The following is a 12,551-nucleotide window of genomic DNA, read 5'->3' on the forward strand; positions in this document are numbered from 1 at the left end:
ATCGAATGATCAATACGAAACATTCCGAGTCTACATCAAATGACTGTCTCACACAAATCATGTAAGATGTTACCAGGCGATTTTCACATGATCATCTTTTGACTTTCGTCAAGAATATAAGATGAACTTGGTTAAAGCGAAAGCTTACCAACACATATTACGAGAAATATGTAAGCGAGTTAAACTCAGCTCGAAATATCAAGTGTGTATAATTGAAGTCTATATAGCTATACGACTTTTGTATCAAATAGGATATAGAGTAGATAGACCTTTGAGTGATATATGAGTTCAAGTTTCCACATACCTTTTATTGATGAAGTTCCACAATATCCCCTTAGTAGTTTTCGTCTTCAATCTATGAACGCCGTGAAGTATAATGCTTAACTATACTTTCTATCCTAATCCGAGACTTAGCTATAAGTAGACTAGAAATCAAGACTTATAGTTTTGGAAACTAAACTTGACAAACAAGCTTGAGATAGCAACGCCTGCGAGTTCGACCGAGCAGTGCTCTAACATGATTGTTTCTTCAATTTTCGGCTGCATTCCTATAGAGGTCGTATTTGTAAGAATCATTTCATCCTCTGGACGGAAAGTTTCCAATTGAGCAAGAGTAACATCATATCCTCCGACCAAATCTGCTAGTTCTCTGGCGCACTCATGCGTTTGGCTATCACAACTCTCGCTCCCTTTTCCTTTGCACCATAAGCAAGGTCATTATCAGCACCACCTGCTCCAATGACTACAAATAATTTACCATCTAAGGGTGAACCAGTTCCCTGGTAAATTTTGTTTGAACCTCTCATCCCATCTTCTATGGCAGAAATAGCATTAATATAGTCCATGTTGCAACCAATTAACTTCTCACATCTTGGTCTCCTGACAATGGTATTAACAGCTCTGATTAACTTGGAAATTGGATCAACCTCATCACAACATTTAAGTGCAGCTTCCTTATGTGGAATCGTACAATTGAATCCAGCAAAATCAGCAGATGCATATGTAGCCAAAAACTTTGCAAGGTCATCCACAAAAAAAGGCACATAAACTCCATTAAAATCAACAGACTTAAAGGCTTTATTAAACAAAAGAGGGCTCTTGTTGTGACCCATAGGCTTCCCAATAATTCCAAATACTTTAGTATCTGAACCTATGTTTCTAAGGTTGTATTTATCCAACAAATCCTTAATTGTAGGTTTCCCAGAAGATGATACTATTCCATCTTCAAGAGTACCAAAAGTGAGATATCCACCATACTTAGGGCAAAGTAACCCGAGATCAAACCTTTTTCAGTCATTACCAATCCAATAAATGGAACCTGAAATTCCAATCAATCTGTGAGAGTAAGTGCGAAAGCATTCAAGAAAATGCTAAAGTATGGCAAAATTAACTAATAGGATCCTACAGTTGGCACCTATCCTTGTTAGAGCATTGGTCGGTCTAACTCGCATGCGTTGCTATCTCAAGCATGTTTGTCAATGTTAGTGATCAAAACTATAAGTCTTGATTTCTAGTCTACTATAGCCAAGTCTCAGACTAGGATAGAAAGTGTAGTTGAGCTCAAGGCCTTCATGGCGATTCATCATACAAGAAGAAGAACTACTCAAGGAACGTGTGGAACTTCTCGAAAAAAAGGTATGTGAAGACTTAAACTTATCTGTCACTCAAAAGTCTATCTATTCTATCTCCTACTTCTTGAGACAAAAAGTCGTATGCTATATGTAGACTTAGATTATACACATTTCGTATTTCGAGCCGATTATACCTCGACTATCTATATCTCGAAATATGTGTTGGTAAGCGTTTTGCTTCGACCGTGTTTATCTTTACCTAGTGACGAAAGTCATGATATGTTTCAATCACTTTGAAAATTTCTTTGACGAGAAATAGTGTAACAACTATATAACGTCCTCTAAGAATGTTTCAATGGTTGGAATGAGAGTTTAGATTACATAACCAATGATGGACATAAGTATTATTGTGAAAACACATATGTGCATAAGTCATATCCCTTGAACCAAAGTTTGCGAACTTTTTTGATCAAGAGAAACCGGAAGAATGGCTTGTTGCCAAGTCCACGAACTCAGTCCGTGAACTGCCGAACTTCTCATCCGAGAAATTCTGCTGGAGTTGACAAACTTGTTGCGTCAGTACCAGTCCGCGAACCGGCGGAAAGTCTTTGCCGAGATTTTCTGTTGGAGTTTGTAAACTCTGCCCGGTTTCTTAAGTCCGCGAACCTAGTGTGCGAACTTAAAAAGGTTATATATCTGAAGCTAATTTCTGAACGTAAACTTATAAAGAATAAGGAATGCAATTTGCAAACCGTGGCTATAAAGTTCATGAACCGATTCGAGTGAATCAAATCATCTTTGCTTCAATTGTGTCTTGTGTAGTACATAAGATTTTCTTGCAATTGAACAACTCTCTAACTAGTTCATTTGAGTCATTTGAACTAGTTATGGTGAAGAAGAATATGGCTGGTATGAAATGCTCATATGGCTAACCTTTTGGTTAACTATTGTTGAACCAACAATGTACACGTTTGGGTACGGTTAACAAACCTAGAAGCGTGCATTTCATTTGTGTATAAAAAGCTACGTTTTCGATCTAACGGTTGAGAAATATTAGCTTGAATCTAAATCAGGTTTTCATCTAACGGTGGATATTGTTTGCATTATGACCAAGGCAAAACCCTGATTTGAAAGACTATATAAGGGGACATCTAATAACTCTGCAAAACTAATCCCCACACTTCACGTGTGATACTAGTTAGCGTGCTAGAGTCATTTATCCTTTAACCTTTGGTTTTCTTCTTCTAAAACCAGGTTAACGACTTAAAGACTTCATTGGGATTGTGAAGCCAGGCCGATACTACTTTTATCGTAGTTGCGTGATCTGATCTTGCATCTTCTATCGTATGAGTACAATCAGATTGATTGGCTTGAGATTAATATCTCCGATAGGCAAGATATAAAAATTAGTCACAAACATCTTCGTCTCATTGTTTGTGATTCCGCAACATCTTGTTTCGCCACCATACGATTAAGATTGTTGTGAGGTGATTGATTTATCTAGGCTGTTCTTCGGGAATATAAGACCGGGTTATCAATTGGTTCATGTTCACCTTGATTATTATCAAAAGACGGAACAAAAACTTTAGGGTTTTTCTGTGAGAGATAAATTGATCCTTTGATAGACTTGTCTGTGTGAGACAGATTTGTTTATTGTCAAAGCCTGCGATTTTGATTTTAGCAACTCTTAGTTGTGGGTGAGATCAGCTAAAGGAATCAAGTGCGCAGTATCCTGCTGGGATCAGAGGCGTAGGAGCATAACTGTACCTTGGATCAGTGGTAGATTGATTGGGGTTCAACTACAGTCCATCACGAAGTTAGCTTGGAGTAGTGATAGACACATTTTTGTGACCGAATTGTCCTCAATTTTCAGTATTGTTGTTACTCGATTTTCTACTTATTATGGTGTTTTATGTGTTTGTAGGTATTTTTGGAAAATAAACATTTTTGGAAAATTCGGTTCGAAAAGTTGGTATAGGCACCCGGAGGACATGTTATTCGGACTCTCAGTTTTGGATAAGGGGCACCTAACTGATAAGGGACACCACAGGGAGCCAACTGCTAATCGCACCCCATTACTGGTTAAGGGGGATCCATATTCTTCCTTGATTTGAAAATAAAAATTGGCGGGAAATTTGGTTTCAACGGTAAAGGATTTATTATCTTTAAGATAAGAATATCTTCTTGCCTTACAAACATGAAGTTTTGAAGAAAAATGAAGTTATCTTATATTAAACAAGAAAGATATCCTTAGAAAATTTTATCTTGGATTTTATTCTGCGAATTAAAGAAGATATAGGTTTAGTAAAGACATATATAGAATAAATAAAAGGAAAAATTCTTGAAGATATTTTTAATTAAAAAGAAGAAGATTTTGGAGTTATGGAAGAATATATTTGAGTGATGTGTATTTGTGTGTATAAATAGAGAGCTAGAGAGCACATTTGGGAGGAGTTTTGGGGAGAAAAGAAAAACCCGGTTTTAATTATTTCTCACCTTTTCCATCATTTGTAAACACCTTTTTGAGCAATGAAAAATTCCTTTGAGTGTGTTTTCACCATGCGGAGCTAGATCCATCACTGGGACGACGGAGGAGGCTGTGTTTCGTTCATGTGGTAATTAAAATAAGTCTTTTATAACTATTTGCATAGAATTTAATTGCTTTATGATTTCTATTAATTATTTTTTATTTTGTTTGATGTCGCATGCTTGGTTTTAATTACTTTTGATGCGTCATGATCACAACTTACAACTAATGTTTTATGAAATCTACTTTGGCAAAGAATAGAGTTATTGTTTCTTTTGTTTTGAGTTATAAATGTCTAGGATTAATTTATGAACCCCATGATCATGAAAAGCAGTGGAATCCCGAGTCCCAGTAAATTCTTCATCCCGTGACATATTTTGTATATAATTTCTTATTTTTAGTATTTTTATATTTAAGCCTAGAATCAATTCAACAAAGTACGAGTGAACGACAACCTTCTTACCACTATATGAAATCCCATCAATTTTTGGCGCCGCCGACGCAGACTTGTGTACAGATTTGTTTTTAGGTTTTATTTTTATTTTTATTATTTTTGTTCTTTTTTATGCCTTTTGGTATTTCTTGTTTGTTTTCAGATTTGGAGCTGAGCTAAAGAAAAAGGGAGAAAGTGCTGAAAACAAAAGCAAAGCCAAAGAAGGAAAGAAAAGAGAAATCTAAAAGGAGTGAAGAAGAAGATTTTGTAAATAATTTTATTTTTATTTTTTTTTGGAAACTGCAATTAAGGTTTTTATTTCTGTAATATTTTATTTTGGGACATTTTTTTTTCTTTTCTTTTGAACATTGAACATTGCACTTTATTTTGAAAATCCTAAGAAAGGGTTAGTTTAAATATAAACTGCACGGGGAAGGACGGCGATTACGATATCGCCTCGGCCCCTCGGGTTCGTACACTGACATTGGAGTCGGTGGCCCGAGTCAACTTCAACGGTTCATCCCCCATCTGGAACGGGAGGTAAGAATTCTAAACACCCGCGAATCCCCTGTCAGCGGGTTTACTGGATGATTTTGTATGCATATATGTTGAGGACCTGAAATTGGATTTAATATTCTAGTAAAGGGCAAGGCCTGGCCAAATCAAGATAAGGACTCGGATTTCATCACCGTTTCCTTCTTGCCCGCCTTAGGAACACGTAACCTACGCGAACTTAAGCCTTAAAATTTGGACTAGAATGACACTGATAGGGTAACGAGCTTATTAGGAAAGTCGTTCGAAAAATATTGGTTACTTTTTGGAGCATACTTTGAAGTTCATGATGGTTTCTGTGAGTTGAATATGCCGCCTTGTAACGCTGGTGAGGCCTTGGGTATCAAAGATCCACTGAGCTTCCCTCGTCTCTATTCAACTTACTTTAACTCGGATTGATTCCAGAGAGGTTTGCTCAGATTGTAATGAATTCCTTTTCGAAAGAATAGAAGCTATTCTAGAAACAATCTAAGTGGAGCCATCATGCTTTTTGTTTGCTAAATAAAATAGGATTGTTGTGGTCGAGTCAGCCTTGTTTGTGCTTGTTTAGAATTCCCTTGCAGTTAGGATGTCGAACTGGTATAGCCAATACAATAATTATCCAACTGAACAACATGGACATAACTCTTTTTATGATCATAGTGTGAATAGTGGTTGGGTACGCCAACCTTTTCAAGGTTTTGGGTCATACCATGGTGATCCCAATTACTATCCACACGCGCATCGGTCATACGAGCAAGAAGATTATAATACTAGTTCTTCGTCTTTAGAGGATACAATCAAACTATTGAAAAGTAGTCCTTTTTATGATCCTTCAATTCTTATTCCTTCTCTAGAAGAGTCTCTCAGGAATTTAGCTGAGTCATCACGTAAGTTAGCTGAATCGACATACAAGTTAGATGAGGTGAACAACATAATTATGGACGAAAGAACTGCAGCAACGACTGAATCTTCTTTGGAAGATATCCTCAATAGAGTAAGTGAAAACTTAGATCCAACACTTAGGGATCTTTCTTTAGAAGAGACCCTTGAGAGGATAGTTGAGTCGACACGTAGACTTTAGTTAGAGACGAACGAAAGTATTACTCGAAATGACTTGAATTTCCAATATAGTGTATCCAATAATACTCTTGAAAATGAGGATAGTTATTTGCATAATCAAGATATCGAGGTTATAATTGGTGACACTCCTTGTGTAGATGAGGTTCAGACATTTCCATGTTACGATAATGATGAGTATGATGTGGACAATGTTGATGAAGAATCTGAAGTATTTAGGCATGGTGATCAAGAATTTGTTACTCCTATTGAGCTTGATAGTGATAATGATATTTCTGGTTTAAATCCCGATAATTTTAATTATTATCCACCTATTCAAAAGGACGGGGATTTGACTAGAGATAGTACCGTTTTAGACGAAGTTGTACTTCCTTTTGATTACGAAGCCAATGATGGTTTAGAGGAACGAGTTTATTTTGAGTCTAGCGATTTAGAAACAACAGTCTTAGACAAAGAAAGTGAACTTGTAAAAATAAGTGAGGATGCACCTGATTACAACTTAGAAGAATCAATTGACCATTTTCAGGAATCTAATGATTTACAAATTAAGGAAATTGTGACTAGTCTACCTAGAGACACTAAAAACTCTAAATTTGAGGGTGATTATCACTTTCCTGGTGCCTTACCTTTAACTCTTAGAAAGTTCCCTCGTGTAGGACTTGACATTTGTGCCTCAACCATCTTACAAGATTATCTTCATACACTTTTTCCTGAACCTATTTGTGTCCATAAGAGAGCTCAGTTGTTAGAAACCCATCCTCTGGTTGATGTGGTTAACCCAGGCTATGATACCAAGATTGACTTTGTTTTCCCACCAAAAACTTTTCTTCCAATTGTGGGAACATATGATTTTCAGATGTGTCGGTTATTAAGTTTTGAGACTAAACCTAATTACTTTAGGAAAATAAGGTCGACACATTTTATTAAGGAAGACCACCTCTTTCATTGTGGTCAGCTGTGTGAGTCGAATCTGATTGACTTAGAGGATCCCCAATTATTCAGGCTTTTGTTATGCGCTTCTAAGTTCTTAGTTGAGTATTTCCAGACTCTTCAGCCTGATCTTCAGAATGCCTTTGAGGAAATCCAACTGATGAAATCTTTTTATTTAGACCCTTTTATAGAGCCTGAACCTGAACTACAACTAGATGTAGTTGTCTTAAACAAGGGTATGTTCGATGTCTTCTTGGTTTGTTGTAGTTTCCTCTTCTTGTGGTTAGCACTTTTTGATCCAGATAACCCACAGTTATTCCGGCTACTACTTTATGATTCTATGAGGTGATTAATTCCTTCTGATGTCTGGCTGAAGATTTTAAACTTAGCACTTCTTGGGAGGTAACCCAATCTCATGCAACACGGTAATATCTTTCCTTAACTCTTTTGCTTCGAGTGGTAACAGTTTCTCCTTGTTCATGCTTTTAATCTTATCTTTAGAACATTGAGGACAATGTTAGATTTAAGTTTGGGGGTATGGGAGAAACTTTATAGTTGCAATAAATAAACTCCAAAGCCTAGAAATTTATGTTTATTAAGGTTGGCACTAACCAATCTAAGTGGATGAGAACATTTTGATTATAGGAGTTGAGGAAACAATATGATTAGATGGAAAAATCTAAAGAGTCTATTCATAAAAGCACAGAGCTCGGGTGTTAGAATTTTTTTTTTAAAAAAATGGTAGTTTCGCCATATCTCGTTGAATCATAATCCTTCTGTTTTTATTTTTTAAGTGATTTGGTGGGGAACACGATTCAAGTTGTTACCATTGCTAGGGTGAAATAGAGTGAATGAGATACCACAAAAAAAATTGAGACCAGACCATCAGACCAACCGGAATAAATTCAATAAAGTCGACCACTGGTGCCCTTGTATATGCCAGTTGTGTTGACCTAGAGTTAGGTTTATCGACCACCGGTTCCCTTATTTTCCAGTTGTGTTGATATTAGTCAGACCGGTATCTCAGTCCATTAGGATAGGTTCATCTTGGCAAAGGCCTTCATACAGATATGGGAAACACCGTTCACTTTAAACCATCTATTTTTCTCCTTATCCATCTTCTTAATATTTCCATGTGATTGGTTGACTCCAGTTATGATGTCTAGAAACTATCTGAGTAGAGCTTTGTCACTTATATATGAATTATAGTATGCTGAGTGCAAACTCGTGTACATCAATTGAAATTTCGCATCAGGGTACTTCCTCCTGTAGTCAATGAGAGTATGCCAACCAAGGAGATTCTTTAGTGCCTTCCAAGGTTTTGCGTAGATAGCTAGGGTCCGGAGTAAAGGTTTTGTGGGTACACCTCTGGTAAACCCTCCGGAGACAACACTCCGCCGCTAGGGCCACCAAGCGGTTTAACGGCTTGATGCACGTGCTAAGTGTAGTCATTTTTCTTTTTATAGATTAGATTTTCTCGAGGACTAGAAAATAATAAGTTTGGGGGTATTTGATAGACACATTTTTGTGACCGAATTGTCCTCATTTTTCAGTATTGTTGGTACTTGATTTTCTACTTATTATGGTGTTTTATGTGTTTGTAGGTATTTTTGGAAAATAAACATTTTTGGAAAATTCGGCTTGAAAAGTTGGTATAGGCACCCGGAGGACACATGTTATTCGGACTCTCAGTTTTGGAGCACCTAACTGATAAGGGCCACCACATGGAGCCAACTGCTAATCGCACCCCATTACTGGTTAAGGGGGCTCCATCTTCTTCCTTGATTTTAAAAGAAAAATTGGCGGTTAATTTGGTTTCAACGGTAAAGCATTTATTATCTTTAATATAAGAATATCTTCTTGCCTTACAAACATGAAGTTTTGAAGAAAAAGGAAGTTATCTTGTATTAAACAAGAAAGATATCCTTAGAAAATTTTATCTTGGCTTTTATTCTGCAATTAAATAAGATATGGGTTTAGTAAAGACATATATAGAATAAAGAGAAGGAAAAATTCTTGAAGATATTTTTAATTAAAAAGAAGAAGATTTTGGAGTTACGGAAGAATATATTTGAGTGATGTGTATTTGTGTGTATAAATAGAGAGCTAGAGAGCACATTTGGGAGGAGTTTTGGGGAGAAAAGAAAAACCCGGTTTTAATTATTTCTCACCTTTTCCATCATTTGTAAACACCTTTTTGAGCAATGAAAAATTCCTTTGAGTGTGTTTTCACCATGCGGAGCTAGATCCATCACTGGGACGACGGAGGAGGCTGTATTTTGTTCATGTGGTAATTAAAATAATTCTTTTGTAACTATTTGCATAGAATCTAATTGCTTTATGATTTCTATTAATTATTTGTTATTTTGTTTGATGTCGCATGCTTGGTTTTAATTACTTTTGATGCGTCATGCTCACAACTTACAACTAATGTTTTATGAAATCTACTTTGGCAAAGAATAGAGTTATTGTTTCTTTTATTTTGAGTTATAAATGTCTAAGATTAATTTATGAACCCCAGAACATGAAAAGCAGTGGAATCCCGAGTCTCAGTAAATTCTTCATCCCGTGACATATTTTGTATATAATTTCTTATTTTTAGTATTTTTATATTTAAGCTTAGAATCAATTCAACAAAGTCCGAGTGAACGACAACCTTCTTACCACAATATGAAATACCATCAAGTAGGCTAGTGTTTGTGGCTTAATACAGTGTGTGTTCAATCTGGACTAGGTCCCGGGGTTTTTCTGCATTTGCGGTTTCCTCGTTAACAAAATTTCTGGTGTCTGTGTTATTTCTATTTCCGCATTACATTTGTTTATATAATTGAAATAATACAGGTTGTGTGTTTGAATCAATCAGTTGGAAATCTGACCTTTGGTTGTTGATTGATCCTTGGATATTGGTCTTTAGTACCATCCAAGTTATTCCTTGTATTTGATTAGAACTCGCAGTCGTTTCTGAAGTAAATCAAATCAAGAAGAGAGATATAAACTCGTTGATATACTGTTTATTGATTGAGTCTTATTGATCCTCTTAAAAGTATATTCGAGTTTGTCCATACAGTTTGCTAAGCGAAATATTGGGTGGTGTTGTTAGACCCCGCTTTTTCAATCCTGACAACGACAAAAAACAAAAAAGTTACTAGTGGAGATTACCTAAGTGTAAGAGCACATGTACAAAGAAGTGAACTGGTGCTTACAAGTTACGGTGGAACCTATTGGCGGTGGATTGTTATTACACTTACTCTGGGGTGAATGTTGTAAATGGTAAGAAGAAAGACATATGACAGTGAGAAAGTTTATCGCTATAAAAGATTTTCCAATAAAGGATCTGTAGTTACATGGCATACTTGGGAATGAACTATTATTGAAACATGCGGGCAATATCTGTGACATCCACAACAATTGTTGCAATCTTCACTATGTTAGCACCAGTAGATTGTATTCTGGCCACAAGATCGCCTATTTCCTCAACTGAAGGAGTGGCATGATAGTTATGAGAAGAAACAATAATTTTAGACTTTACACGTGTCTTATCATCTAACGAACTAATAAACTCATGTGCAACCTTCAAGACAAAAATTATCAACCATGATATTGTAATTTAGTAAGCCAAAATGAACATCACAATGTCCATAGAAAATATTGCTACTAATCTGAAGCCAAACATCAATATAATCAGCCAGCAGTTCCATGGAAACTTTAAGTGCCTCGAGCCTAATGCTATCATGACCTTCATACTCACTACCTTCCTATTTGGGTCTTCGTAAAACAAAAAAATTATACCAGTTACTAAACTAATTTTTTTTAGCTAAATCATCAAATTTTATTTCCAAAGAATAACAGAAACAGATTTACAAAAGTTGGAATTAAAAGAAGAAACTAGCCAAAAAATTACAGAAGCGAACCCAAATAGCTCAACAAAAAGTACACAAACTGAAAAGTAATATTGATGTTTCTAGTTTAGAACAAATTGTAAATGAACATATTTCTGATTCACAAGATTCAGAACCCAAGTCTACAGAAATTCTGAGCACGATTGACTTTGTGTCAGCAGTGGGTATTTTATGGAATTGTGTTAATCAAGGTCTATCAGTTTTGTAGCTTAAAGGATTTGGTAGATGTAGTGATACTAATATTAATGTGAAAGATAATATTATGTTGTATTCAGATGGTGAAAGAAATGATAAACAAAATTCTAGTACTACTATTATTACGGGTAGAGGAAATGTGTACATAGATAGCACTGTGACTAGCAGATGTTCGTCTAACTCAATATTTGAGTGTTGTGCAGGAAATTCCCATGTTTGAATCTTGTTGTGGTCATAATAAGGATACTCATTCCAGAGGTATATATGGATACAGAGGGATAGTTCGGCATTAAATAAGCTAGATAGTGCCACTATACCATTAAATTTGGGTACTACATATAAACAGTAAACAGATCAAAGAAAATGGTGTCATTGATTTGGAAAATATGGATACATTTTCCCAGAATGAGTATAATTAATAAACAACCAACAATGCATTGCCACTGAATTAAAAGAAAAAAATAATAATCTGTAGTACATGTAGGTGAAAAGAGTTAGCATAGTACAATTTTTAATTAGGTTTTGAAGATCTTGACCGAGGATAGAAAATTGATAAGTAATCTAATCGAATCTCACCAATATCAACTCCGATTTCTTTAGCTTTGGACATATCAATAAACATCGGATCAATTGTTTTCCACATTATTGGAGCACATACTAATGTTGAATTTGTTCCCATTCCTCTTCTTGCTCCGCTATTCGTTTCAATACCTGATAACTGAAAATTCTATTACAAAATAAATTAATTAATGGTGGGTTTGGATGTAGAATTTTAAAGGATGGTCCATGGGATTTGGTGGAATTACGTTTCCTTCGGAATGTTTGGTTGCCCAAATCCCTGGAATCATATTTCCCACGGGAATCAGTTTTCCAGCAAATCCTCCATATGGAGTCCGACCCCTCCCCCTTAAGATTTGCTGGGAAACTTATCAAGGGATTTATGGACCCACTTTTTTTAACATTAAATATCATATATATATATATATATATATATATATATATATATATATATATATATATATATATATATGATTTTAAGATTTCAAGGATAATACGAAACACTATATGGACTTTACAACAAGATAATTCTACGAATCCTAGGAATTTTAAATGAGTTGTCAAACACGCAAGGGAATTACATAAAACCCAGAATTTGTAATCCCATGGGATTATAAATCCTCAAAATCGTGAATTCTGCGAATCAAAACCTACCATAAATTCCAAAAAAATCAGAAAAAAAGTGAGAACATTAAGGTGGGAGATAAATTTGAAAGAATTAGAAATCGAGTATAGAGATCTTACTGAGAGACTGGTTGAGTCCATTGAGGGAGAGAATTCAAATTTAGAGTAGACTCAAGATAGACGGATTTAGGTGAAGAGGAAGA

At 35.6% G+C, this 12,551-nt stretch overlaps 1 pseudogene; it reads right to left on the reverse strand.

The window, feature by feature from the left end:
* Positions 1-10,785, reverse strand: part of LOC113303457 — an 85,977-nt pseudogene extending 75,192 nt beyond the window's left edge.
* Between the last annotated feature and the right edge of the window lie 1,766 nt (positions 10,786-12,551).

The sequence above is a fragment of the Papaver somniferum genome, chromosome 8 (assembly GCF_003573695.1).
Source record: "Papaver somniferum cultivar HN1 chromosome 8, ASM357369v1, whole genome shotgun sequence".
In the NCBI taxonomy this organism is placed as follows: Eukaryota; Viridiplantae; Streptophyta; class Magnoliopsida; order Ranunculales; family Papaveraceae; genus Papaver; species Papaver somniferum.